Genomic DNA, 27745 nt, shown 5'->3' with positions numbered 1-27745 from the left:
ATCTTTTTATATAAACTAATTTTACGTAAATGAAAAAAAAAACCATTATAGCATTTTCTACATTTATACACAACGAGGATAAAAGTCTTATCAGTTCCTCAAATTCTTAAATTAATTTCATAGAAATGAAAAAGAAAATTTTTTTTCTACATCTGCACACAAACCATTTAGAGGTTCAAGTCTTTATCAATTACTATCTTTATATAAACTTGAATTTTATGGAAATGCAAAATAAAACCAACCTTTTCTACATCTGCACACAAACCATTTAGAGGTGTAAGCCTTTATCAGTTACTATCTTTATATAAACTTGAATTTTATGCAAATGAAAACGAAAAAGAAAATCAGCCTTTTCTACATCAGCACATAAAACCATTTTGAGGTCTAATCTTTATCAGTTACTATCTTTTTTTTTTTTTATATAAACTTGAATTTTATGGAAATGAAAAACAAAAATGGCATCTTAAATGTTCAAGAATTCAGTAAAATTGTCAGTAATTTTCGCAGCCTTGTTGATTGTAGAAACTTAATGTTGCTTGAGATGAAACTATCTGCTTCGCACATACGGGCAATTTGCCATCGAAGAATACTGTAAAAGAAAATAAAAATCATTAATATTTTTAATCATACTCTAATCAAACCTTAAATAATGACCTACAGTTGAATGGAAAAAAAATAAGATTACCTCAAAAAATCATTATTTTTTAATTATACTCAAATCAAACCTTAAATATTAACCTTAAAAAAAAAAAAAAAAAGATTACCTCAAAATCAAGTCCAAAATATGTTGATTTAAATCTAGCTTGAAGAAGTTCTTAAAGCAAGCATGATACTCTTTATAAAGCAATGTCAATGAAGCTTTATAAAACTTCATAAAGCTTTATAAAACTATTAGTCTCACGGATCTTGGACATTTAGCAGTGGAAAGCAGAGGGTATTCTTCATTTACAGGTTTAAAGGGCGCTCATGAAACGCTGAGGCAAGGGACAGTGACATTGCCCTAGCAAGCACGACAATGCCTTAGAGACTGACCATATGTTTTCGGTTTAAAGGTTACTCATGAAAGGCAGAGGCAAGGGACAGTGACATTGCCCTAGCAAGCACGACAATGCCTTAGAGACTGACCATATGTTTTCGGTTTAAAGGTTACTCATGAAAGGCAGAGGCAAGGGACAGTGACATTGCCCTAGCAAGCACGACAATGCCTTAGAGACTGACCATATGTTTTCGGTTTAAAGGTTACTCATGAAAGGCTGAGGCAAGGGACAGTGACATTGCCCTAGCAAGCACGACAATGCCTTAGAGACTGACCATATGTTTTCGGTTTAAAGGTTACTCATGAAAGGCAGAGGCAAGGGACAGTGACATTGCCCTAGCAAGCACGACAATGCCTTAGAGACTGACCATATGTTTTCGGTTTAAAGGTTACTCATGAAAGGCAGAGGCAAGGGACAGTGACATTGCCCTAGCAAGCACGACAATGCCTTAGAGACTGACCATATGTTTTCGGTTTAAAGGTTACTCATGAAAGGCTGAGGCAAGGGACAGTGACATTGCCCTAGCAAGCACGACAATGCCTTAGAGACTGACCATATGTTTTCGGTTTAAAGGTTACTCATGAAAGGCAGAGGCAAGGGACAGTGACATTTTAGAAAGAATACTACACCAATATAAGCCAATTTAGATATTTCAGAGGGTGCTACAAAATTAAATTCATAAACCAATTTAGATACTCTTAAACAGTACTACACAAGAAAATATTAACCAACTTACTCTTAAAAAGAGTACAAATATTAACCAACTTAGATACTCTTTTAAGAGTCCAAATATTAACCAACTTAGATACTCGTAAAACGAGTACAAATATTAACCAACTTAGATACTCTTAACACAAGTACAAATATTAACCAACTTAGACACTTAAAACGAGTACAAATATTAACCAACTTAGATACTCCAAACAGTACTACAAAATTAAATCTATAAATTCAAGTCCTTAAACCATGCAAAAATTAAATTTATAAACCAATTTAGATATTCTCTAAAAAGTACTACACTAATTTATAAACCAATTTATATCTTTAAACAGAGTATACTACACTATGGAAACAAACTATGCATTCAGTGTATTCATCCAAATTTGGATAATTTCTAAATGAAAACCCAACAACTGATATAAATATATCAAGCAAAATTTATATTTTCTATCTTTTTTTGCATTGGAAATTAGCTAAATAATCTTAAATCACCGGGGTGACTCCAATCAAACTTATCTAAGTTGCCTAAACTTAAGACTACAAACTTGACTATCACGGTCTAAAATGCTAAGTTGACTTCACCACAAACGTCAAAAGAATAACTGGATTTTCTGTTTGACGAAACTTTCAGAAATTACAAATGTTAACAAACACAGTTTCAGGAACCTGTTTCAGGAAACTTTCAGATATATAGGAACTACTACTACTACTACTACTACTACTACTACTACTACTACTACTACTACTACTACTACTACTACTACTACTACTACTAGTAGTAGTAGTAGTACGAGAGAGAGAGAGAGAGAGAGAGAGAGAGAGAGAGAGAGAGAGAGAGAGAGAGAGAGAGAGAGAGAGAGAGACACTGAATAAGCAGCTTTCAAGTTCTTTGGCCAGGATTAAAAACACCTGAATGCTATCAGAGACTTTCTTCCAGTAAGACTTTTCTAAGTTAAGAATACTAAACAAAATACTTAAGGCTATATTAGATTTACAACATTTTGAATTATTAATTTTGTCAAGCTTGCTATAAATTTGAAAAATAGGCAACCCTTTTAACCAATCATTTAAAAAGGTTAAAAATTAAAGGTGTCTGGTTCCTGATCCATCACAAGAGGTGCTCACCAGAACGTCAGCCGAGAAAACCCAACCCCACACTGCGGTGCCCTACCACTGCAGTGGCCTCCCCAGTTAACAAAAAACTCGCGGTCCCGGGTGAGATCGATCTGCTGCCATGCGAATGCTAGGCAAATAAGTTACTGCTGTACTAGCCAGGAAGCTAGTACAGTGTGGTAGATTTAAACTTTTATTTTATTTACCAAGGCAATAACCCTCAATTTTGGGGAGTAGCAAACAAAGGAACTAAAAGGGGCCTTTACTATCTCCTCTCCTCCCAGCCCAAAAGGTGACCTTTCCCCTCTATCCTCCCAGCCCTAAAAGTGACCTTTCCTCTCTCCTATCCTCCCAGCCCTAAAAGTGACCTTTCCTCTCACCTATCCTCCCAGCCCTAAAAGTGACCTTTCCTCTCTCCTATCCTCCCAGCCCTAAAAGTGACCTTTCTTCTCTCCTATCCTCCCAGCCCAAAAAGTGACCTTTCCCCTCTATCCTCCCAGCCCTAAAAGTGACCTTTCCTCCCTCCTATCCTCCCAGCCCTAAAAGTGACCGTTCCTCTCTCCTATCCTCCCAGCCCTAAATGTGACCTTTCTTCTCTCCTATCCTCCCAGCCCTAAATGTGACCTTTCCTCTCTCCTTTCCTCCCAGCCCTAAAAGTGACCTTTCTTCTCTCCTCTCCTCCCAGCCCAAAAGGTGACCTTTCCTCTCTCCTATCCTCCCAGCCCTAAAAGTGACCTTTCCTCTCTCCTATCCTCCCAGCCCTAAAAGTGACCTTTCCTCTCTCCTATCCTCCCAGCCCTAAAAGTGACCTTTCTTCTCTATCCTCCCAGCCCAAAAGGTGACCTTCCCCCTCTATCCTCCCAGCCCTAAAAGTGACCTTTCCTCTCTCCTATCCTCCCAGCCCTAAAAGTGACCTTTCTTCTCTCCTATCCTCCCAGCCCTAAAGGTGACCTTTCCTCTCTCCTTTCCTCCCAGCCCTAAAGGTGACCTTTCCTCTCTCCTTTCCTCCCAGCCCTAAAGGTGACCTTTCCTCTCTCCTTTCCTCCCAGCCCTAAAGGTGACCTTTCCTCTCTCCTTTCCTCCCAGCCCTAAAAGTGACCTTTCCTCTCTATCCTCCCAGCCCTAAAAGAGACCTTTCTTCTCTCCTATCCTCCCAGCCCTAAAGGTAACCTTTCCTCTCTCCTTTCCTCCCAGCCCTAAAAGTGACCTTTCCTCTCTCCTATCCTCCCAGCCCTAAAAGTGACCTTTCCTCTCTCCTATCCTCCCAGCCCTAAAAGTGACCTTTCTTCTCTCCTATCCTCCCAGCCCTAAAAGTGACCTTTCTTCTCTCCTATCCTCCCAGCCCTAAAAGTGACCTTTCTTCTCTCCTATCCTCCCAGCCCTAAAAGTGACCTTTCTTCTCTCCTATCCTCCTAGCCCTAAAAGTGACCTTTCCTCTCTCCTATCCTCCCAGCCCTAAAAGTGACCTTTCCTCTCTATCCTCCCAGCCCTAAAAGTGACCTTTCTTCTCTCCTCTCCTCCCAGCCCTAAAAGTGACCTTTCTTCTCTCCTATCCTCCCAGCCCTGGAGGTGACCTTTCCTCTCCTATCCTCCCAGCCCTAAAGGTGACCTTTCCTCTCCTATCCTCCCAGCCCTAAAAGTGACCTTTCCTCTCTCCTATCCTCCCAGCCCTAAAAGTAACCTTTCGTCTCTCCTATCCTCCCAGCCCTAAAGGTGACCTTTCCTCTCTCCTTTCCTCTAAGCCCTAAAGGTGACCTTTCCTCTCTCCTTTCCTCCCAGCACTAAAAGTGACCTTTCCTCTCTCCTTTCCTCCCAGCACTAAAAGTGACCTTTCCTCTCTCCTATCCTCCCATCCCTAAAAGTGACCTTTCCTCTCTCCTATCCTCCCAGCCCTAAAAATGACCTTTCCTCTCCTATCCTCCCAGCCCTAAAAGTGACCTTTCCTCTCTCCTTTCCTCCCAGCCCTAAAAGTGACCTTTCCTCTCTCCTATCCTCCCAGCCCTAAAAGTGACCTTTCCTCTCTCCTATCCTCCCAGCCCTAAAAGTGACCTTTCCTCTCTCCTATCCTCAGAGCCCTAAAAGTGACCTTTCCTCTCTCCTATCCTCAGAGCCCTAAAAGTGACCTTTCCTCTCTCCTATCCTCCCAGCCCTAAAAGTGACCTTTCCTCTCTCCTATCCTCCCAGCCCTAAAAGTGACCTTTCCTCTCTCCTATCCTCCCAGCCCTAAAAGTGACCTTTCCTCTCTCCTATCCTCCCAGCCGTAAAAGTGACCTTTCCTCTCTCCTATCCTCCCAGCCGTAAAAGTGACATTTTTTCTCTATCCTCCCAGCCCTAAAAGTGACCTTTTTTCTCTATCCTCACAGCCCTAAAAGTGACCTTTCTTCTCTCCTATCCTCCCAGCCCTAAAAGTGACCTTTCTTCTCTTATCCTCCCAGCCCTAAAAGTGACCTTTCTTCTCTCCTATCCTCCCAGCCCAAAAGGTGACTTTTCCCCTCTATCCTCCCAGCCCAAAAGGTGACCTTTCCCCTCTATCCTCTCAGCCCTAAAAGTGACCTTTCCTCTCTCCTATCCTCCCAGCCCTAAAAGTGACCTTTCTTCTCTATCCTCCCAGCCCTAAAAGTGACCTTTCTTCTCTCCTATCCTCCCAGCCCTAAAAGTGACCTTTCTTCTCTCCTATCCTCCCAGCCCTAAAAGTGACCTTTTTTTTTTCTCTCCTATCCTCCCAGCCCTAAAAGTTACCTTTCTTCTCTCCTATCCTCCCAGCCCAAAAGGTGACCTTTCCCCTCTATCCTTCCAGCCCTAAAAGTGACATTTCCTCTCTATCCTCCCAGCCCTAAAAGTGACCTTTCCTCTCTATCCTCCCAGCTCTAAAAGTGACCTTTCCTCTCTATGCTCCCAGCCATAAAAGTGACCTTTCTTCTTTCCTATCCTCCCAGCCCTAAAAGTGACCTTTCTTCTCTCCTATCCTCCCAGCCCTAAAAGTGACCTTTCTTCTCTCCTATCCTCCCAGCGCAAAAGGTGACCTTTCCCCTCTATCCTCCCAGCCCTAAAAGTGACCTTTCCTCTCTATCCTCCCAGCCCTAAAAGTGACCTTTCCTCTCTCCTATCCTCCCAGCCCTAAAAGTGACCTTTCCTCTCTATCCTCCCAGCCCTAAAAGTGACCTTTCCTCTCTCCTATCCTCCCAGCCCTAAAAGTGACCTTTCTTCTCTCCTATCCTCCCAGCCCAAAAAGTGACCTTTCCCCTCTATCCTCCCAGCCCTAAAAGTGACCTTTCCTCTCTCCTATCCTCCCAGCCCTAAAAGTGACCGTTCCTCTCTCCTATCCTCCCAGCCCTAAAAGTGACCTTTCTTCTCTCCTATCCTCCCAGCCCTAAATGTGACCTTTCCTCTCTCCTTTCCTCCCAGCCCTAAAAGTGACCTTTTTTCTCTCCTCTCCTCCCAGCCCAAAAGGTGACCTTTCCTCTCTCCTCTCCTCCCAGCCCTAAAAGTGACCTTTCCTCTCTCCTATCCTCCCAGCCCTAAAAGTGACCTTTCATCTCTCCTATCCTCCCAGCCCTAAAAGTGACCTTTCTTCTCTATCCTCCCAGCCCAAAAGGTGACCTTTCTTCTCTATCCTCCCAGCCCAAAAGGTGACCTTCCCCCTCTATCCTCCCAGCCCTAAAAGTGACCTTTCCTCTCTCCTATCCTCCCAGCCCTAAAAGTGACCTTTCTTCTCTCCTATCCTCCCACCCCTAAAGGTGACCTTTCCTCTCTCCTTTCCTCCCAGCCCTAAAGGTGACCTTTCCTCTCTCCTTTCCTCCCAGCCCTAAAGGTGACCTTTCCTCTCTCCTTTCCTCCCAGCCCTAAAAGTGACCTTTCCTCTCTCCTATCCTCCCAGCCCTAAAAGAGACCTTTCTTCTCTCCTATCCTCCCAGCCCTAAAGGTAACCTTTCCTCTCTCCTTTCCTCCCAGCCCTAAAAGTGACCTTTCCTCTCTCCTATCCTCCCAGCCCTAAAAGTGACCTTTCCTCTCTCCTATCCTCCCAGCCCTAAAAGTGACCTTTCTTCTCTCCTATCCTCCCAGCCCTAAAAGTGACCTTTCTTCTCTCCTATCCTCCCAGCCCTAAAAGTGACCTTTCTTCTCTCCTATCCTCCTAGCCCTAAAGGTGACCTTTCTTCTCTCCTATCATCCCAGCCCTAAAAGTGACCTTTCTTCTCTCCTATCCTCCCAGCCCTAAAAGTGACCTTTCCTCTCTATCCTCCCAGCCCTAAAAGTGACCTTTCTTCTCTCCTCTCCTCCCAGTCCTAAAAGTGACCTTTCTTCTCTCCTATCCTCCCAGCCCTGAAGGTGACCTTTCCTCTCCTATCCTCCCAGCCCTAAAGGTGACCTTTCCTCTCTTTCCTCCCAGCCCTAAAAGTGACCTTTCCTCTCTCCTATCCTCCCAGCCCTAAAAGTAACCTTTCGTCTCTCCTATCCTCCCAGCCCTAAAGGTGACCTTTCCTCTCTCCTTTCCTCTAAGCCCTAAAGGTGACCTTTCCTCTCTCCTTTCCTCCCAGCACTAAAAGTGACCTTTCCTCTCTCCTATCCTCCCATCCCTAAAAGTGACCTTTCCTCTCTCCTATCCTCCCAGCCCTAAAAATGACCTTTCCTCTCCTATCCTCCCAGCCCTAAAAGTGACCTTTCCTCTCTCCTTTCCTCCCATCCCTAAAAGTGACCTTTCCTCTCTCCTATCCTCCCAGCCCTAAAAGTGACCTTTCCTCTCTATCCTCCCAGCCCTAAAAGTGACCTTTCCTCTCTCCTATCCTCAGAGCCCTAAAAGTGACCTTTCCTCTCTATCCTCCCAGCCCTAAAAGTGACCTTTCCTCTCTCCTATCCTCCCAGCCCTAAAAGTGACTTTTCCTCTCTCCTATCCTCCCAGCCCTAAAAGTGACCTTTCCTCTCTCCTATCCTCCCAGCCCTAAAAGTGACCTTTCCTCTCTCCTATCCTCCCAGCCCTAAAAGTGACCTTTCCTCTCTCCTATCCTCCCAGCCCTAAAAGTGACCTTTCCTCTCTCCTATCCTCCCAGCCCTAAAAGTGACCTTTCCTCTCTCCTATCCTCCCAGCCCTAAAAGTGACCTTTCCTCTCTATCCTCCCAGCCCTAAAAGTGACCTTTCCTCTCTCCTATCCTCCCAGCCCTAAAAGTGACCTTTCCTCTCTCCTATCCTCCCAGCCCTAAAAGTGACCTTTCCTCTCTCCTATCCTCCCAGCCCTAAAATGACCTTTCCTCTCTATCCTCCCAGCCCTAAAATGACCTTTCTTCTCTATCCTCCCAGCCCTAAAAGTGACCTTTCTTCTCTCCTATCCTCCCAGCCCTAAAAGTGACCTTTCTTTCCTATCCTCCCAGCCCTAAAAGTGACCTTTCTTCTCTCCTATCCTCCCAGCCCTAAAGGTGACCTTTCCTCTCTCCTTTCCTCCCAGCCTTAAAAGTTACCTTTCTTCTCTCCTATCCTCCCAGCCCAAAAGGTGACCTTTCCCCTCTATCCTTCCAGCCCTAAAAGTGACATTTCCTCTCTATCCTCCCAGCCCTAAAAGTGACCTTTCCTCTCTATCCTCCCAGCTCTAAAAGTGACCTTTCCTCTCTATGCTCCCAGCCATAAAAGTGACCTTTCTTCTTTCCTATCCTCCCAGCCCTAAAAGTGACCTTTCTTCTCTCCTATCCTCCCAGCCCTAAAAGTGACCTTTCTTCTCTCCTATCCTCCCAGCGCAAAAGGTGACCTTTCCCCTCTATCCTCCCAGCCCTAAAAGTGACCTTTCCTCTCTATCCTCCCAGCCCTAAAAGTGACCTTTCCTCTCTCCTATCCTCCCAGCCCTAAAAGTGACCTTTCCTCTCTATCCTCCCAGCCCTAAAAGTGACCTTTCCTCTCTCCTATCCTCCCAGCCCTAAAAGTGACCTTTCTTCTCTCCTATCCTCCCAGCCCAAAAAGTGACCTTTCCCCTCTATCCTCCCAGCCCTAAAAGTGACCTTTCCTCTCTCCTATCCTCCCAGCCCTAAAAGTGACCGTTCCTCTCTCCTATCCTCCCAGCCCTAAAAGTGACCTTTCTTCTCTCCTATCCTCCCAGCCCTAAATGTGACCTTTCCTCTCTCCTTTCCTCCCAGCCCTAAAAGTGACCTTTTTTCTCTCCTCTCCTCCCAGCCCAAAAGGTGACCTTTCCTCTCTCCTCTCCTCCCAGCCCTAAAAGTGACCTTTCCTCTCTCCTATCCTCCCAGCCCTAAAAGTGACCTTTCATCTCTCCTATCCTCCCAGCCCTAAAAGTGACCTTTCTTCTCTATCCTCCCAGCCCAAAAGGTGACCTTTCTTCTCTATCCTCCCAGCCCAAAAGGTGACCTTCCCCCTCTATCCTCCCAGCCCTAAAAGTGACCTTTCCTCTCTCCTATCCTCCCAGCCCTAAAAGTGACCTTTCTTCTCTCCTATCCTCCCACCCCTAAAGGTGACCTTTCCTCTCTCCTTTCCTCCCAGCCCTAAAGGTGACCTTTCCTCTCTCCTTTCCTCCCAGCCCTAAAGGTGACCTTTCCTCTCTCCTTTCCTCCCAGCCCTAAAAGTGACCTTTCCTCTCTCCTATCCTCCCAGCCCTAAAAGAGACCTTTCTTCTCTCCTATCCTCCCAGCCCTAAAGGTAACCTTTCCTCTCTCCTTTCCTCCCAGCCCTAAAAGTGACCTTTCCTCTCTCCTATCCTCCCAGCCCTAAAAGTGACCTTTCCTCTCTCCTATCCTCCCAGCCCTAAAAGTGACCTTTCTTCTCTCCTATCCTCCCAGCCCTAAAAGTGACCTTTCTTCTCTCCTATCCTCCCAGCCCTAAAAGTGACCTTTCTTCTCTCCTATCCTCCTAGCCCTAAAGGTGACCTTTCTTCTCTCCTATCATCCCAGCCCTAAAAGTGACCTTTCTTCTCTCCTATCCTCCCAGCCCTAAAAGTGACCTTTCCTCTCTATCCTCCCAGCCCTAAAAGTGACCTTTCTTCTCTCCTCTCCTCCCAGTCCTAAAAGTGACCTTTCTTCTCTCCTATCCTCCCAGCCCTGAAGGTGACCTTTCCTCTCCTATCCTCCCAGCCCTAAAGGTGACCTTTCCTCTCTTTCCTCCCAGCCCTAAAAGTGACCTTTCCTCTCTCCTATCCTCCCAGCCCTAAAAGTAACCTTTCGTCTCTCCTATCCTCCCAGCCCTAAAGGTGACCTTTCCTCTCTCCTTTCCTCTAAGCCCTAAAGGTGACCTTTCCTCTCTCCTTTCCTCCCAGCACTAAAAGTGACCTTTCCTCTCTCCTATCCTCCCATCCCTAAAAGTGACCTTTCCTCTCTCCTATCCTCCCAGCCCTAAAAATGACCTTTCCTCTCCTATCCTCCCAGCCCTAAAAGTGACCTTTCCTCTCTCCTTTCCTCCCATCCCTAAAAGTGACCTTTCCTCTCTCCTATCCTCCCAGCCCTAAAAGTGACCTTTCCTCTCTATCCTCCCAGCCCTAAAAGTGACCTTTCCTCTCTCCTATCCTCAGAGCCCTAAAAGTGACCTTTCCTCTCTATCCTCCCAGCCCTAAAAGTGACCTTTCCTCTCTCCTATCCTCCCAGCCCTAAAAGTGACTTTTCCTCTCTCCTATCCTCCCAGCCCTAAAAGTGACCTTTCCTCTCTCCTATCCTCCCAGCCCTAAAAGTGACCTTTCCTCTCTCCTATCCTCCCAGCCCTAAAAGTGACCTTTCCTCTCTCCTATCCTCCCAGCCCTAAAAGTGACCTTTCCTCTCTCCTATCCTCCCAGCCCTAAAAGTGACCTTTCCTCTCTCCTATCCTCCCAGCCCTAAAAGTGACCTTTCCTCTCTATCCTCCCAGCCCTAAAAGTGACCTTTCCTCTCTCCTATCCTCCCAGCCCTAAAAGTGACCTTTCCTCTCTCCTATCCTCCCAGCCCTAAAAGTGACCTTTCCTCTCTCCTATCCTCCCAGCCCTAAAATGACCTTTCCTCTCTATCCTCCCAGCCCTAAAATGACCTTTCTTCTCTATCCTCCCAGCCCTAAAAGTGACCTTTCTTCTCTCCTATCCTCCCAGCCCTAAAAGTGACCTTTCTTTCCTATCCTCCCAGCCCTAAAAGTGACCTTTCTTCTCTCCTATCCTCCCAGCCCTAAAGGTGACCTTTCCTCTCTCCTTTCCTCCCAGCCTTAAAAGTTACCTTTCTTCTCTCCTATCCTCCCAGCCCAAAAGGTGACCTTTCCCCTCTATCCTTCCAGCCCTAAAAGTGACCTTTCCTCTCTATCCTCCCAGCCCTAAAAGTGACCTTTCCTCTCTATCCTCCCAGCTCTAAAAGTGACCTTTCCTCTCTATCCTCCCAGCCATAAAAGTGACCTTTCTTCTTTCCTATCCTCCCAGCCCTAAAAGTGACCTTTCTTCTCTCCTATCCTCCCAGCCCTAAAAGTGACCTTTCTTCTCTCCTATCCTCCCAGCGCAAAAGGTGACCTTTCCCCTCTATCCTCCCAGCCCTAAAAGTGACCTTTCCTCTCTATCCTCCCAGCCCTAAAAGTGACCTTTCCTCTCTCCTATCCTCCCAGCCCTAAAAGTGACCTTTCCTCTCTCCTATCCTCCCAGCCCTAAAAGTGACCTTTCCTCTCTCCAATCCTCCCAGCCCTAAAAGTGACCTTTCTTCTCTCCTATCCTCCCAGCCCTAAATGTGACCTTTCCTCTCTCCTTTCCTCCCAGCCCTAAAAGTGACCTTTCCTCTCTCCTATCCTCCCAGCCCTAAAAGTGACATTTCCTCTCTCCTATCCTCCCAGCCCTAAAAGTGACCTTTCCTCTCTCCTATCCTCCCAGCCCTAAAAGTGACCTTTCCTCTCTCCTATCCTCCCAGCTCTAAAAGTGACCTTTCCTCTCTCCTATCCTCCCAGCCCTAAAAGTGACCTTTCCTCTCTCCTATCCTCCCAGCCCTAAAAGTGACCTTTCCTCTCTCCTCCTATCCTCCCAGCCCTAAAAGTGACCTTTCCTCTCTCCTATCCTCCCAGCCCTAAAAGTGACCTTTCTTCTCTCCTATCCTCCAGCCCTAAAAGTGACCTTTCCTCTCTCCTATCCTCCCAGCCCTAAAAGTGACCTTTCCTCTCTCCTATCCTCCCAGCCCTAAAAGTGACCTTTCTTCTCTCCTATCCTTCCAGCCCTAAAAGTGACCTTCCTTCTCTATCCTCCCAGCCCAAAAGGTGACCTTTCCCCTCTATCCTCCCAGCCCTAAAAGAGACCTTTCCCCTCTCCTATCCTCCCAGCCCTAAACGTGACCTTCCCCTCTATCCTCCCAGCCCTAAAGGTGACCTTTCCTCTCTCCTTTCCTCCCAGCCCTAAAAGTGACCTTTTCTCTATCCTCCCAGCCCTAAAAGTGACCTTTCCTCTCTCCTTTCCTCCCAGCCCTAAAAGTGACCTTTCCGCTCTCCTATCCTCCCAGCCCTAAAAGTGACCTTTCCTCTCTCCTATCCTCCCAGCCCTAAAAGTGACCTTTCCTCTCTCCTATCCTCCCAGCCCTAAAAGTGACCTTTCCTCTCTCCTATCCTCCCAGCCCTAAAAGTGACCTTTCCTCTCTCCTATCCTCCCAGCCCTAAAAGTGACCTTTCCTCTCTACCCTCCCAGCCCTAAAAGTGACCTTTCCTCTCTACCCTCCCAGCCCTAAAAGTGACCTTTCTTCTCTCCTATCCTCCCAGCCCTAAAAGTGACCTTTCCTCTCTCCTATCCTCCCAACCCTAAAAGTGACCTTTCCTCTCTATCCTCCCAGCCCTAAAAGTGACCTTTCCTCTCTATCCTCCCAGCCCTAAAAGTGACCTTTCCTCTCTCCTATCCTCCCAGTCCTAAAGGTGACCTTTCCTCTCTATCCTCCCAGCCCAAAAGGTGACCTTTCCCCTCTATCCTCCCAGCCCTAAAAGTGACCTTTCCTCTCTCCTATCCTCCCAGCCCTAAAAGTGACCTTTCCTCTCTCCTATCCTCAGAGCCCTAAAAGTGACCTTTCCTCTCTCCTATCCTCCCAGCCCTAAAAGTGACCTTTCCTCTCTCCTATCCTCCCAGCCCTAAAAGTGACCTTTCCTCTCTCCTATCCTCCCAGCCCTAAAAGTGACCTTTCCTCTCTCCTATCCTCCCAGCCCTAAAAGTGACCTTTCCTCTCTCCTATCCTCCCAGCCCTAAAAGTGACCTTTCCTCTTTATCCTCCCAGCCCTAAAAGTGACCTTTCCTCTCTCCTATCCTCCCAGCCCTAAAAGTTACCTTTCCTCTCTCCTATCCTCCCAGCCCTAAAAGTGACCTTTCCTCTCTCCTATCCTCCCAGCCCTAAAATGACCTTTCCTCTCTATCCTCCCAGCCCTAAAATGACCTTTCTTCTCTCCTATCCTCCCAGCCCTAAAAGTGACCTTTCTTCTCTCCTATCCTCCCAGCCCTAAAAGTGACCTTTCTTCTCTCCTATCCTCCCAGCCCTAAAAGTGACCTTTCTTCTCTCCTATCCTCCCAGCCCTAAAGGTGACCTTTCCTCTCTCCTTTCCTCCCAGCCCTAAAAGTGACCTTTCTTCTCTCCTATCCTCCCAGCCCTAAAAGTGACCTTTCCTCTCATATCCTCCCAGCCCTAAAAGTGACATTTCCTCTCCTATCCTCCCAGCCCTAAAAGTGACCTTTCCTCTCTATCCTCCCAGCCCTAAAAGTGACCTTTCCTCTCTCCTATCCTCCCAGCCCTAAAAGTGACCTTTCCTCTCTCCTATCCTCCCAGCCCTAAAAGTGACTTTTCCTCTCACCTATCCTCCCAGCCCTAAAAGTGACCTTTCCTCTCTCCTATCTTCCCAGCCCTAAAAGTGACCTTTCCTCTCTCCTATCCTCCCAGCCCTAAAAGTGACCTTTCCTCTCTCCTATCCTCCCAGCCCTAAAAGTGACCTTTCCTCTCTCCTATCCTCCCAGCCCTAAAAGTGACCTTTCCTCTCTCCTATCCTCCCAGCCCTAAAAGTGACCTTTCTTCTCTCCTATCCTCCCAGCCCTAAAAGTGATCTTTCTTCTCTTCTATCCTTCCAGCCCTAAAGGTGACCTTTCCTCTCTCCTTTCCTCCCAGCCCGACGAAGGATTCAGTCATGTTTGGCTAAGCAAAACGATTTAAACAAATTCTGATCAACACATGCAACAACTTTTAACCAACCATCAAGAGAAAAACTTAAACCACAGAATACTTAAAAACATAATTGGAAATTCAAATTTACTGTTAATAATCAACAAGGGATAAATATTTATAAGTATCTTACTTTTATCAATGTATAGTCCGAGTAGTCTTCGTGGCCATTTCTTTAGTCTTCAGTGTAGCTTGAGAGAGCTGGCTTAAACTGCATTCATTTTGGGATTGCTTCAGAATATTTTGAGCAGAACCTGAAAAAGAAGAACCACATAGGTATTAAAATCCAATATATAAAAGATTTGAGTAAATTTTAACACTCTTTGTTGCCTTGAAAGATTCTTTCAAGGGGTTATATAAATTTCCAAAAATAAGGGCCCCAATGGTATTAGAAACCAATGTATAAAATATTTTTAAGTCAATTTTAACTCTGTTGCCTTAAAAGTTTTATCAAGGGGATAATATCAATTTAAAAAAAAAGAAAAACCCCACGGGTATTAAATAATAATATAATATAAAAAAAGTACATTTTAACTGTAGCCTAAAGTTTCTTCAAGAAGTAAATTTTAACTGTAGCCTAAAGTTTTTATACAAGTAAATTCTAACTGTAGCCTAAAGTTTTTATTCAAGTTTTTATTCAAGAAGTAAATTTTAATTGTAGCCTAAAGTTTTTATTCAAGAAGTAAATTCTAACTGTAGCCTAAAGTTTTTATTTAAGTTTTTATTCAAGAAGTAAATTTTAACTGTAGCCTAAAGTTTTTATTCAAGTTTTTATTCAAGAAGTAAATTTTAACTGTAGCCTAAAGTTTTTATTCAAGAAGTAAATTCTAACTGTAGCCTAAAGTTTTTATTCAAGAAGTAAATTTTAACTGTAGCCTAAAGATTTTATTCAAGAAGTAAATTTTAACTGTAGCCTAAAGTTTTTATTCAAGAAGTAAATTTTAACTGTAGCCTAAAGTTTTTATTCAAGAAGTAAATTTTAACTGTAGCCTAAAGTTTTTATTCAAGAAGTAAATTTTAACTGTAGCCTAAAGTTTTTATTCAAGTTTTTATTCAAGAAGTAAATTTTAACTGTAGCCTAAAGTTTTTATTCAAGAAGTAAATTTTAACTGTAGCCTAAAGTTTTTATTCAAGTTTTTATTCAAGAAGTAAATTTTAACTGTAGCCTAAAGTTTTTATTCAAGAAGTAAATTCTAACTGTAGTCTAAAGTTTTTATTCAAGTTTTTATTCAAGAAGTAAATTTTAATTGTAGCCTAAAGTTTTTTCAAGAGGTTATATATAAACTTTAGAACCCATTGTCTTGCTGAAAAAAATGAAGAAATCTCTGCTATCTAGTACTATTTCACTAAATAATATTCTCCTAAATCAGTTACATGACATTTACACATTCTTTAACAGTTTTTCTCAAAGTTTTGAAATGGGTTAATTTCAGATTTAAAATTTTCTCCATCCCACATATATCTTGGTACTGAAAACTAGGTTTTTACTACATTGAACATTAGGAAAACATTAAAAATACCATGAACTGCGAGTATTTTAGATTAGAATATAAAGTTTTTAATCTTTGACGAGTAAATTTCCAGAACTTTCCTTGTTAATTGGAAAATTTTTATGTTTCGGGTATGATAACTAAGTAAATTTAGAAGTGGAAAACTAGGCATAATAGATAAATTCGTAAAAAAAAGTAATATTTACATTCTATGAAGCCTCTAAAATGTCTGCAAGAAAAAAAAATAAACATTTTACAATCTTATCTTTATATTCACTGAAGGGGGCAAGCCAACCTCAACTTGGTGCCGGTCCCAAGCCCGGGTAAATGGGGAGGGTTGGCGGCAGGAAAGGCATCGAGCCATGAAAAATTAGCCGTAACCAATATGACCAGTGGAAATTGTGAGATTAGAATTAATGCTAGGGCATATATATGATGAAGTGTGGGACAGAGGTAGATGGAGAATGCTGGCCAGAAACATCGACCCCACAATGTGGGAAAAGATGCTGACAAAGAAGAAGTGTCAATGCGGTTAAAGTAAAAACAAGGTGAACACCTTTGCGAAGTTAACCTACAGACCTAAATCTACAGAAATAAATTTAGTACCTAAACTTTACAAAATTACCCCATGTTAGAAAAAAAGGTTTAGCGTATGCTCAAAATCACATTGCGACAATTCATCAGTTGGCTTACAAGTATTCACCATAAGTTCTTACCTCATTAAATATGTTAACATCAAGGTGAACAATAGTCAGCTCTGCTAGGTGGCAAGTCTCTCCATTGAATGATATGTTAACATCAAGATAAACAAATAGTCAGCTCTGCTAGGTGGCAATTCTCTCCATTGAATGATATGTCAACATCAAGATGAACAATAGTCAGCTCTACAAAGGTGGCAATTCTCTCCACTGAATGATATGTCAACATCAAGATGAACAATAGTCAGCTCTGCTAAGGTGGCAATTCTCTCCACTGAATGATATGTCAACATCAAGATGAACAATAGTCAGCTCTGCTAAGGTGGCAATTCTCTCCACTGAATGATATGTCAACATCAAGATGAACAATAGTCAGCTCTGCTAAGGTGGCAATTCTCTCCACTGAATGATATGTCAACATCAAGATGAACAATAGTCAGCTCTGCTAAGGTGGCAATTCTCTCCACTGAATGATATGTTAGTATCAAGATGAACAATAGTCAGCTCTGCTAAGGTGGCAATTCTCTCCACTGAATGATATGTCAACATCAAGATGAACAATAGTCAGCTCTACTAAGGTGGCAATTCTCTCCCTCTCGTGGTCTCCCAAGTCTTCCAATTAGCAGTCATCCTCCTCATGAGCATTCCTAGAAATGAAGAAATGTCAAAGATTAGAATAATCCTCTTAAAACTGAATTGTTGAAAATAAATAAAAAAGTTATAGTGTCACTTTATACTCTTGACAAGATTTGGCAGAAACTGTCAGGAGCTACAAATTTTCACTCAATACTTTTTTTACGATTTTGAATTCTCAATTTTGATTTAATGTAGATTACAGAATCAGTCATTTGTTAACAGTACAATACTCAATTCTCTATCTCTGATTTTCAGTTTTAATGCGTTATCAATCAGTTTTATACAAATTTTAAAACTATAATTGATCCTAGCACACAACCTGCTTCAGTTTCAGCAAAGCCCTCAAGTGGCCTAAAAGGCTTCACATAAAAGTATGAAGTATCAGACTATGAAACGGCCGCTATAATTGATTACATTTAACACAGGGTTAGCTAATGCCTAAAAAGATTAAAGGATATTTCAGTTCACATACAACTAAGAAAAATCGTCCATTTAAGTTTTGTTTGTAAGTAGCCACTGAACAATTACAGTACAGTAGATAACCCTTTGGGTGAACAAGAATTGCTTGGTAATCTCAGTGTTATCAGGTGTATGAGAACAGAAGAGAATCTGTAAAGAATAGGCCAGACTATTTGGTGTATGTGTAGACAAAGGGAAAGTGAACCGTAACCAGAGAGAAGGATCCAATGTAGTACTGCCTGGCCAGTCGAAGGACCCCGTAACTTAAACCATTAATCTTAGAAGTCCCACACTATTTTCTATTCAAGAACTTTGGGGTCGACACCTATCATTGCATACACTGAGCTAATTTGTAGCTCTATCAATAGAAATAGTATAAACTAATTAGAAACAAAATTTCCCAACCTGAGTTTCCTACACCCCTAGTTGGAAAATAAAGATGTTATAAGCCCAAAGGCTCCTACAGGGAAAAATATCCCAGTGAGGAAAGGAAATATGGAAAGGAATAAGGAAATAAATTAATGCTGTCGGAACAAACCACAATCAGTTAAAATCAGCAAATTACTCTAATGACGATGGCCAATGCCACCTTACAGTTAATCCTGCAGGTCAGCAGCACTACACAGCCAAGGACGCAGACCCGCGGCACCGCAGCGCCAAGGACCCAGACCCGCGGCACCGCACAGCCAGGGACGCAGACCCGCGGCACCGCACTGCCAAGGACCCAGACCCTCGGCACCGCACTGCCAAGGACCCAGACCCTCGGCACCGCACAGCCAAGGACGCAGACCCGCGGCACCGCACAGCCAAGGACGCAGACCCGCGGCACCGCACAGCCAAGGACCCAGACCCGCGGCACCGCACAGCCAAGGACCCAGACCCGCGGCATCGCAGAGCCAAGGACGCAGACCCGCGGCACCGCAGAGCCAAGGACCCAGACCCGCGGCACCGCAGAGCCAAGGACCCAGACCCGCGGCACCGCAGAGCCAAGGACCCAGACCCGCGGCACCGCACAGCCAAGGACGCACACCCGCGGCACCGCACAGCCAAGGACGCAGACCCGCGGCACCACACAGCCAAGGACCCAGACCCGCGGCACCGCACAGCCAAGGACCCAGACCCGCGGCACCGCACAGCCAAGGAAGCAGACCCGTGGCACGGCACAGCCAAGGACCCAGACCAGCGGCACCGCACAGCCAAGGACCCAGACTGGCGGCAACGCACAGCCAAGGACCCAGACCGGCGGCACCACACAGCCAAGGACATAGGCCGGCGGCACCGCACAGCCAAGGACCCAGACCGGCGGCACCGCACAGCCAAGGACCCAGACCCGCGGCACCGCACAGCCAAGGACCTAGACCCACGGCACCGCACAGCCAAAAATGCAGACCCGCGGCACCGCACAGCCAAGGACGCAGACCCGCGGCACCGCACAGCCAAGGACGCAGACCCGCGGCACCGCACAGCCAAGGACGCAGACCCGCGGCACCGCACAGCTAAGGACGCAGACCCGCGGCACCGCACCACTCCCTAATGGCACGGGACCTATCACAACGTTCCCTAATGGCATGGGACCAACCACACCGCTCCCTGATGGCACAGCACCAACCACACCGCTACCTAGTGACAGGACTGACCACAATTCAATGCTCCACTCACTAATGAATCATGACCTACCACAATGCACTACTCTCTAATGACACAGGACTGATTGCAATGTTGCATTACCTAATGACAGTACCAACCACACAACACCACTCCCTTATGACACATGACTGACCCGCGGCACCGCACAGCCAAGGACGCAGACCCGCGGCACCACACAGCCGAGGACGCAGACCCGCAGCACCGCACAGCCGAGGACGCAAATCCGCGGCACCGCACAGCCGAGGACCCAGACCCGCGGCACCCCACAGCCGAGGACGCAGACCCGCAGCACCGCACAGCCGAGGACGCAAATCCGCGGCACCGCACAGCCGAGGACCCAGATCCGCGGCACCGCACAGCCAAGGACGCAGACCCGCGGCACCCCACAGCCAAGGACGCAGACCCGCGGCACCCCACAGCCAAGGACGCAGACCCGCGGCACCCCACAGCCAAGGACGCAGACCAGAACCGCGGCACCCCACAGCCAAGGACGCAGACCCGCGGCACCCCACAGCCAAGGACGCAGACCCGCGGCACCCCACAGCCAAGGACGCAGACCCGCGGCACCGCACAGCCAAGGACGCAGACCCGCGGCACCCCACAGCCAAGGACGCAGACCCGCGGCACCCCACAGCCAAGGACGCAGACCCGCGGCACCGCACAGCCAATGACCCAGACCCGCGGCACCGCACAGCCAAGGACGCAGACCCGCGGCACCGCACAGCCAAGGACGCAGACCCGCGGCACCGCACGACCAAGGCCGCAGACCCGCGGCACCGCACAGCCAAGGACCCAGACCCGCGGCACCGCACAACCAAGAGCGCAAATCCACGGCACCACACAGCCAAGGACGCAGACCCGGGGCACCGCAGAGCCAAGGACGCAGACCCGGGGCACCGCACAGCCAAGGACGCAAATCCGCGGCACCGCACAGCCAAGCACGCAAATCCGCGTCACCGCACAGCCAAGCACGCAAATCCGCGGCACCGCACAGCCAAGGACCCAGACTCGCGGCACCCCACAGCCAAGGACCCAGACCCGCGGCACCGCACAGCCAAGGACCTAGACCCACGGCACCGCACAGCCAAAAATGCAGACCCGCGGCACCGCACAGCCAAGGACGCAGACCCGCGGCACCGCACAGCCAAGGACGCAGACCCGCGGCACCGCACAGCCAAGGACGCAGACCCGCGGCACCGCACAGCTAAGGACGCAGACCCGCGGCACCGCACCACTCCCTAATGGCACGGGACCTATCACAACGTTCCCTAATGGCATGGGACCAACCACACCGCTCCCTGATGGCACAGCACCAACCACACCGCTACCTAGTGACAGGACTGACCACAATTCAATGCTCCACTCACTAATGAATCATGACCTACCACAATGCACTACTCTCTAATGACACAGGACTGATTGCAATGTTGCATTACCTAATGACAGTACCAACCACACAACACCACTCCCTTATGACACATGACTGACCCGCGGCACCGCACAGCCAAGGACGCAGACCCGCGGCACCACACAGCCGAGGACGCAGACCCGCAGCACCGCACAGCCGAGGACGCAAATCCGCGGCACCGCACAGCCGAGGACCCAGACCCGCGGCACCCCACAGCCGAGGACGCAGACCCGCAGCACCGCACAGCCGAGGACGCAAATCCGCGGCACCGCACAGCCGAGGACCCAGATCCGCGGCACCGCACAGCCAAGGACGCAGACCCGCGGCACCCCACAGCCAAGGACGCAGACCCGCGGCACCCCACAGCCAAGGACGCAGACCCGCGGCACCCCACAGCCAAGGACGCAGACCCGCGGCACCCCACAGCCAAGGACGCAGACCCGCGGCACCCCACAGCCAAGGACGCAGACCCGCGGCACCCCACAGCCAAGGACGCAGACCCGCGGCACCGCACAGCCAAGGACGCAGACCCGCGGCACCCCACAGCCAAGGACGCAGACCCGCGGCACCCCACAGCCAAGGACGCAGACCCGCGGCACCCCACAGCCAAGGACGCAGACCCGCGGCACCGCACAGCCAATGACCCAGACCCGCGGCACCGCACAGCCAAGGACGCAGACCCGCGGCACCGCACAGCCAAGGACGCAGACCCGCGGCACCGCACGACCAAGGCCGCAGACCCGCGGCACCGCACAGCCAAGGACCCAGACCCGCGGCACCGCACAACCAAGAGCGCAAATCCACGGCACCACACAGCCAAGGATGCTGACCCGCGGCACCGCAGAGCCAAGGACGCAGACCCGGGGCACCGCAGAGCCAAGGACGCAGACCCGGGGCACCGCACAGCCAAGGACGCAAATCCGCGGCACCGCACAGCCAAGCACGCAAATCCGCGTCACCGCACAGCCAAGCACGCAAATCCGCGGCACCGCACAGCCAAGGACCCAGACTCGCGGCACCCCACAGCCAAGGACCCAGACCCGCGGCACCGCACAGCCAAGGACGTACACCCGCAGAACAGCACAGCCAAAGACGCAGACCCGCGGCACCGAACTTCTCCCTAATGGCACGGGACCTATCACACCGCTCTCTTATGGCACGGGATCAACCACACCAACCCCTAATGGCACGGGACCAACCACACCAACCGCTAATGGCACGGGACCAACCACACCAACCCCTAAAGGCACGGGACCAACCACACCAACCCCTAAAGGCACGGGACCAACCACACCAACCCCTAAAGGCACGGGACCAACCCCACCAACCGCTAATGGCACGGGACCAACCACACCAACCCCTAAAGGCACGGGACCAACCACACCAACCCTTAATGGCACGGGACCAAACATACCAACCCCTAATGGCACGGGACCAACCACACCAACCCCTATTGGCACGGGACCTATCACACCGCTCCCTTATGGCACGGGACCAACCACACCAACCCCTAATGGCACGGGACCAACCACACCAACCCCTATTGGCACGGGACCAACCACACCAACCCCTATTGGCACGGGACCAACCACACCAATCCCTAATGACAGGACTGACCGCAATTCAATGCTCCACTCACTAATGAATCATTACCTACTACAATGCACCTCTCTAATGACACATGAATGATCGCAATGTTGCATTACCTAATGACAGTACCAACCACACAACACCACTCCCTTATGACATATGACTGACCCGCGGCACCGCACAGCCAAGGACGCAGACCCGCGGCACAGCACTGCCAAGGACGCAGACCCGCTGCACCGAACCTCTCCCTAATGTCACGGGACTTATCACACCTCTCCCTTATGGCACGGGACCAACCACACCAACCCCTAATGGCACGGGACCAACCACACCAACCACGGGACCAACCACACCAACCCCTAATGGCACGGGACCAACCACACCAATCACTAATGGCACGGGACCAACCACACCACTACCTAATGACAGGACTGACCACAATAGCAATGCTCCTCACTCATGAATCATTACCTACTACAATGCACCACTCTCTAATGACACAGGACTGATCGCAATGTTGCATTACCTAATGACAGTACCAACCACACAACACCACTCCCTTATGACACGTGACTGACCCGCGGCACCGCACAGCCAAGGACGCAGACCCGCGGCACAGCACTGCCAAGGACGCAGACCCGCGGCACAGCACTGCCAAGGACGCAGACCCGCGGCACAGTACTGCCAAGGACGCAGACCCGCGGCACAGCACTGCCAAGGACGCAGACCCGCGGCACAGCACTGCCAAGGACGCAGACCCGCGGCACCGCACAGCCAAGGACCCAGACCCGCGGCACCGCACAGCCAAGGACCCAGACCCGCGGCACCGCACAGCCAAGGACCCAGACCCGCGGCACCGCACAGCCAAGGACCCAGACCCGCGGCACCGCACAGCCAAGGACCCAGACCCGCGGCACCGCACAGCCAAGGACGCAGACACGCGGCACCGCACAGCCAAGGATGCAGACCCGCTGCACCGAACCTCTCCCTAATGGCACGGGACCTATCACACATCTCCCTTATGGCACGGGACCAACCACACCAACCCCTAATGGCACGGGACCAACCACACCAATCCCTAATGGCACGGGACCAACCACACCAATCCCTAATGGCACGGGACCAACCACACCAATCCCTAATGGCACGAGACCAACCACACCACTACCTAATGACAGGACCACAATTCAATGCTCCACTCACTAATGAATCATTACCTACTACAATGCACCTCTCTCTAATGATACAGGACTGATCGCAATGTTGCATTACCTAATGACAGTACCATCCACACAACACCACTCCCTTATGACACATGACTGACCGCACTGCTCCACTAATGACATGACTGACCGCACTGCTTCACTAATGAGACAGGACCGACCGCACCGCTCCACTCCCTAATGACACTGAATCGACCACATCGCTCCACTTCCTTATGACACGGGACCAACCACATCCCTCCACTCCCTAATGACACGGGACCGAACACATCCCTCCACTCCCTAATGACACGGGACCGAACACATCCCTCCACTCCCTAATGACACCAAAGGATCAACCACATCGCTTCGCTCCCTAATGACACAGGACAGACCACATCGCTCCACTCCCTAATGACCCAGGACTGACCTGATCGCACCGCTCCACTCCCTAATAACAAGACCGGCCACACTGCACTACTCCCTAATAACAAGACCGGCCGCACTGCACCACTCCCTAATAACAAGACCGGCCGCACTGCATCACTCCCTAATAACAAGACCGGCCGCACTGCACCACTCCCTAATAACAAGACCGGCCGCACTGCACCACTCCCTAATAACAAGACTGGCTGCACTGCACCACTCCCTAATAACAAGATCGGCCGCACTGCATCACTCCCTAATAACAAGACCGGCCGCACTGCACCACTCCCTAATAACAGGCCCAGCTGCACAGCACCACCCCTAACAACAGGCCCAGTTGCACAGCACAGCACCACTCCCTAATGACACAGGACAGACGCAACGAAAGACCGGCCGCACAGCACCACTCCCTAATAACAAGACTGGCTGCACTGCACCACTCCCTATTAACAGGCCCAGCTGCACAGCACCACTCCCTATTAACAGGCCCAGCTGCACAGCACCACTCCCTATTAACAGGCCCAGCTGCACAGCACCACTCCCTAATGACACAGGACTGAATGCACTACTATGCTCACTAAGGGCAGGACCAACCCGCACCTTAATGACAAATTGCCAACCCCACTGCTCCACACAATGACAGGACTGACCGCACCCTACTGTTCCGCTCGCTAATGACAGAACCGACCGCACTACAGCGATTAATGACACTGGACTGACCACGTTGCTACCTAATGACAGGACCAACCACACCCAAATGCCACAGTATCTACCTCTGATTCACATCCCGCCAATCGTGTTTTTCTCCGCTGTGGCTCGCTTCACTCGCCTATAAACATCTCTGCTCCTCTGTTCCAGCAAGCTGTACATGAATGAGCTGCACATGCCAATGCCATGTTCCCATTTCATGAATCTTTACTTTCACATAAGCAACAACAGCTATAGACTAAAAGTTCTAAACACTGCATGGCCGAAATAAATCGTACTAAATTTCTTAAGATAATTCCCCTGTGGAACACGCATCTTCTGACTGTAGTCATGCTGGAAATAAAGCAGAACTGAACAATGGCTCTTGCCAGCTAATGATTAGCTCATACATAAAGCTCTCACAAGCAAATAACTCGTGCGTCATTAGCCATACCGAAACTCAAAAGCAAACAATACACTTAATGAAATGGTGTTCTTTTTAATCGATCATTAGTCTGATATATGTCAATAGCCAGCACTCATCCACTTATAATACCGTGTTTCAATTTCGCTAGAAATTATACCACATTAACCATAATTTCTGAAAGTCATCGCTAAGTTTGAGATTAGTTTTAAAGTGTTGCTCAGAACTAGAAATTTTGATAAGTTTTTTAATCATAACGTTGATATTTAATTCTGTAATTTCATGAGCCATGTTTTAAACCACCAATCCTTGTCACAATTATCGGGGCTCCAAAAACGATCCGTTTCTAGAAGGGTGAAACTCCCAAAAACTGAGGACTGCAATTATGACATACGTATAACACCAAACTAGTTGGAAATATTAGTAGCTCAAGAGTTTCGTAAGAATCCAGTGTTAAAAAGTGAGAGAAAACAGGCAGAAAATTACAATGGAACCTAACCACACCCACCTAACTTAAGGGTCCAGGTCATTATCGCTACTTAGAAAGGCCAGATTTAAATTTTCTAATTTTCAAGAATGATCTGGTAGAGATTACAATACTGACCGGAACAGTGGCATTGGAATCAATTAGGCTTCAGTAAATTCTTGCCTCCACCTTATAACATCCCCCAGTGTTGAGGTTAGTGTCTCCACAGAACTGTCTACAGAGGTAAATAAGATGCTTAGGCAGGCAAGTAAGCTGAAACTAAATGTTTCATTACAAAGAAACCTAGTACTTTAGTAATTTTATTCCAAAGACTAATTTTCTATCTAGAATCAGTTTACGCCAAAGAAGATAAAATTTAAAGCCTGGTCACCTACACCAGTAACTTGCAAATCTCTGCCTGCGAGCTACACAATTCACTGTTCCATAGTTATATCTTCTGGAGGCAAATAAACCTTAAATTAAGTTTAAAAAGTTACTTCCTTCGGTGACTAGGGAAATTACCAGAATAACAATTGGCCTAGATAAAAATCTATTAAGTTAGCCATTGGGCAACATCATCATGGGCTATTCTACAATATCTGAAACATTAGCGAGCTGTTGTAAGCCTACAATAGGCCGAGGAATATTTACCAAACTCCCTAACTCTTAAACTGATTTGCACGACACTGCCTAGATTTTATTTCACAATATCCAAATATCTAATATGCTACTTAAGATATAATTCATAAGATTATTAAACTTGGTAAAATCACCTGGTGACTCCAACCACTGTATGCACGAAAACTAGTACCCAACAGAACTATTGAATTAGGATTTTAGTTAAACATAGGATGAAACAGTTACTCAGAACTGGACCCAGAAACAGATTGGCTAAACATCTTGCAGTGAACTTTAGTTTAAAGTTATTGGAAGTAAGACAGCTGATTCCAGTATTTTCAAATGTGCGACCAAAGATTGCATAACGAGCTCCCATATGACCAAACACTAATATTAAGGCTTATTGCTAGACTTACTACATAAAAGCTTATTCCTAGACACAAATTTGGCAATTAAGGCTTTCAAGAGGAAACTGAAGACTTATTTCATGAGTCTTTTGACAGACGATTCAACAGTAAGTGAACAATAAGTGACTTGAAAAAAATGCTGTGAACCAACAAGGTAAAACAACAGTTGAGGTCCTGTAGAGAGTGGGGTTCCACTGCTGTATGGGACCGCAAAAGCAGCCATCATACTTTATACACTGTATATGACAACCAACTTTGTTCTTACAATGTACCGGGATTTTTATTGAGGCGAAACTAGGAAAACGATCTTCAACGTCAAAACTCATATTACCAACGCTGTAATTGCTAACCTTACCGAATACGTTAATAGTTTATGACGTAGGCAGAGCTAAAACGATGTTAAATATATTTGTAATGAAAAAATGTACCAAACTACATTCAACTATGCTGAAAATTAACCTTATCAGCGATGTCGAAAAAATATTAGTATTAAGGTAGCACGAACCCAATTAATACTCAATGAAATTATTGTTAATCATAGTTATAAACTTACTGGGAGAACAATGCGCTGTGAACATTAAATTTCAATAGCACAGCGAAAATGGCACATTGATTGGTCAGTCATCTTCGGGAAAACTAACTATTCCCAGTTTATTAAAGTTACTAACACTAAATATATTAAACAATCAGGTCTCGACCACTTGTTGACGAAGAAATGTAATAGGGTTACGTAGCAAGACTTTCAACAACTCAAAAATTCAAGAAATCCTGACAAAAATGATCTAATTACTCAAGGCCCGTACGGCAAGGCCACATTGAAAATATTTCAGATTTGACCTTCTCTACAGAACTATGAATTAAAACGATATATTCGGATACAACTAAGCCTATACCTTGGGACTATCACGTTAACCAACACTTACTTTTCGACAATTCAACACAGGCGAGGATCCTTGAGAAAGAACTTTGGATTACTTTGATATATCCGGATAAAACTAAGCTTATACCTTGGGACTATCACGTTAACGAACACTAGTTTTCGACAATTCAACACAGGCGAGGATCTTCGAGAAATAATTTTGGATTATATCGATATATTCGGATACAACTAGGCTTACACCTCTGGATTATAACGTTAACGCACAATTACTTTTCGACAATTCAACACAGACAAGGATCTTCGAGAAATAACTTTCGATTACATCGATATATACGGATACATCTAGGCCTATTGCTAAGGATTAACACGTTAACGAACACTTACTTTTCGGCAATTTAACACAGACGATAATCTTCGAGAAAGAACTTTGGATTATATCGATATATACGGATACAACTAGGCCTATACCTTAATACTTTCACTTTAACAATCACTTACTTTTCGACAATTCAACACAAGCGAGGATCCTTGAGAAAGAACTCTGGATTATATTGATATATGTATATACCTTAATACTATCACGTTAACAAACACTTACTTTTCAACAATACAACACAGGCGAAGATCTTCGTGAAAATGCGGTCCTAATCACTTGAAAGACGGAATACAAAAACGACTAGAAATGTCAGTCCCTTCCAGAAATTATCTTTTATAAAGAAAAGAGCTAACACCCAATC

General features: G+C 47.2%; 1 long non-coding RNA gene across 1 annotated transcript; it reads right to left on the bottom strand.

The window, feature by feature from the left end:
* Positions 1-27745, bottom strand: LOC137648898 (uncharacterized). The gene is made up of 4 exons (XR_011045745.1): positions 27607-27745; positions 16177-16805; positions 14104-14224; positions 1-589 (listed from the first exon to the last, which is right to left on the bottom strand). It is a non-coding gene; the product is annotated as an uncharacterized lncRNA (long non-coding RNA).

This window comes from Palaemon carinicauda, chromosome 10, assembly GCF_036898095.1.
Source record: "Palaemon carinicauda isolate YSFRI2023 chromosome 10, ASM3689809v2, whole genome shotgun sequence".
Taxonomy (NCBI): Eukaryota; Metazoa; Arthropoda; class Malacostraca; order Decapoda; family Palaemonidae; genus Palaemon; species Palaemon carinicauda.
This window is presented reverse-complemented; position numbering and strand designations above follow the sequence as displayed.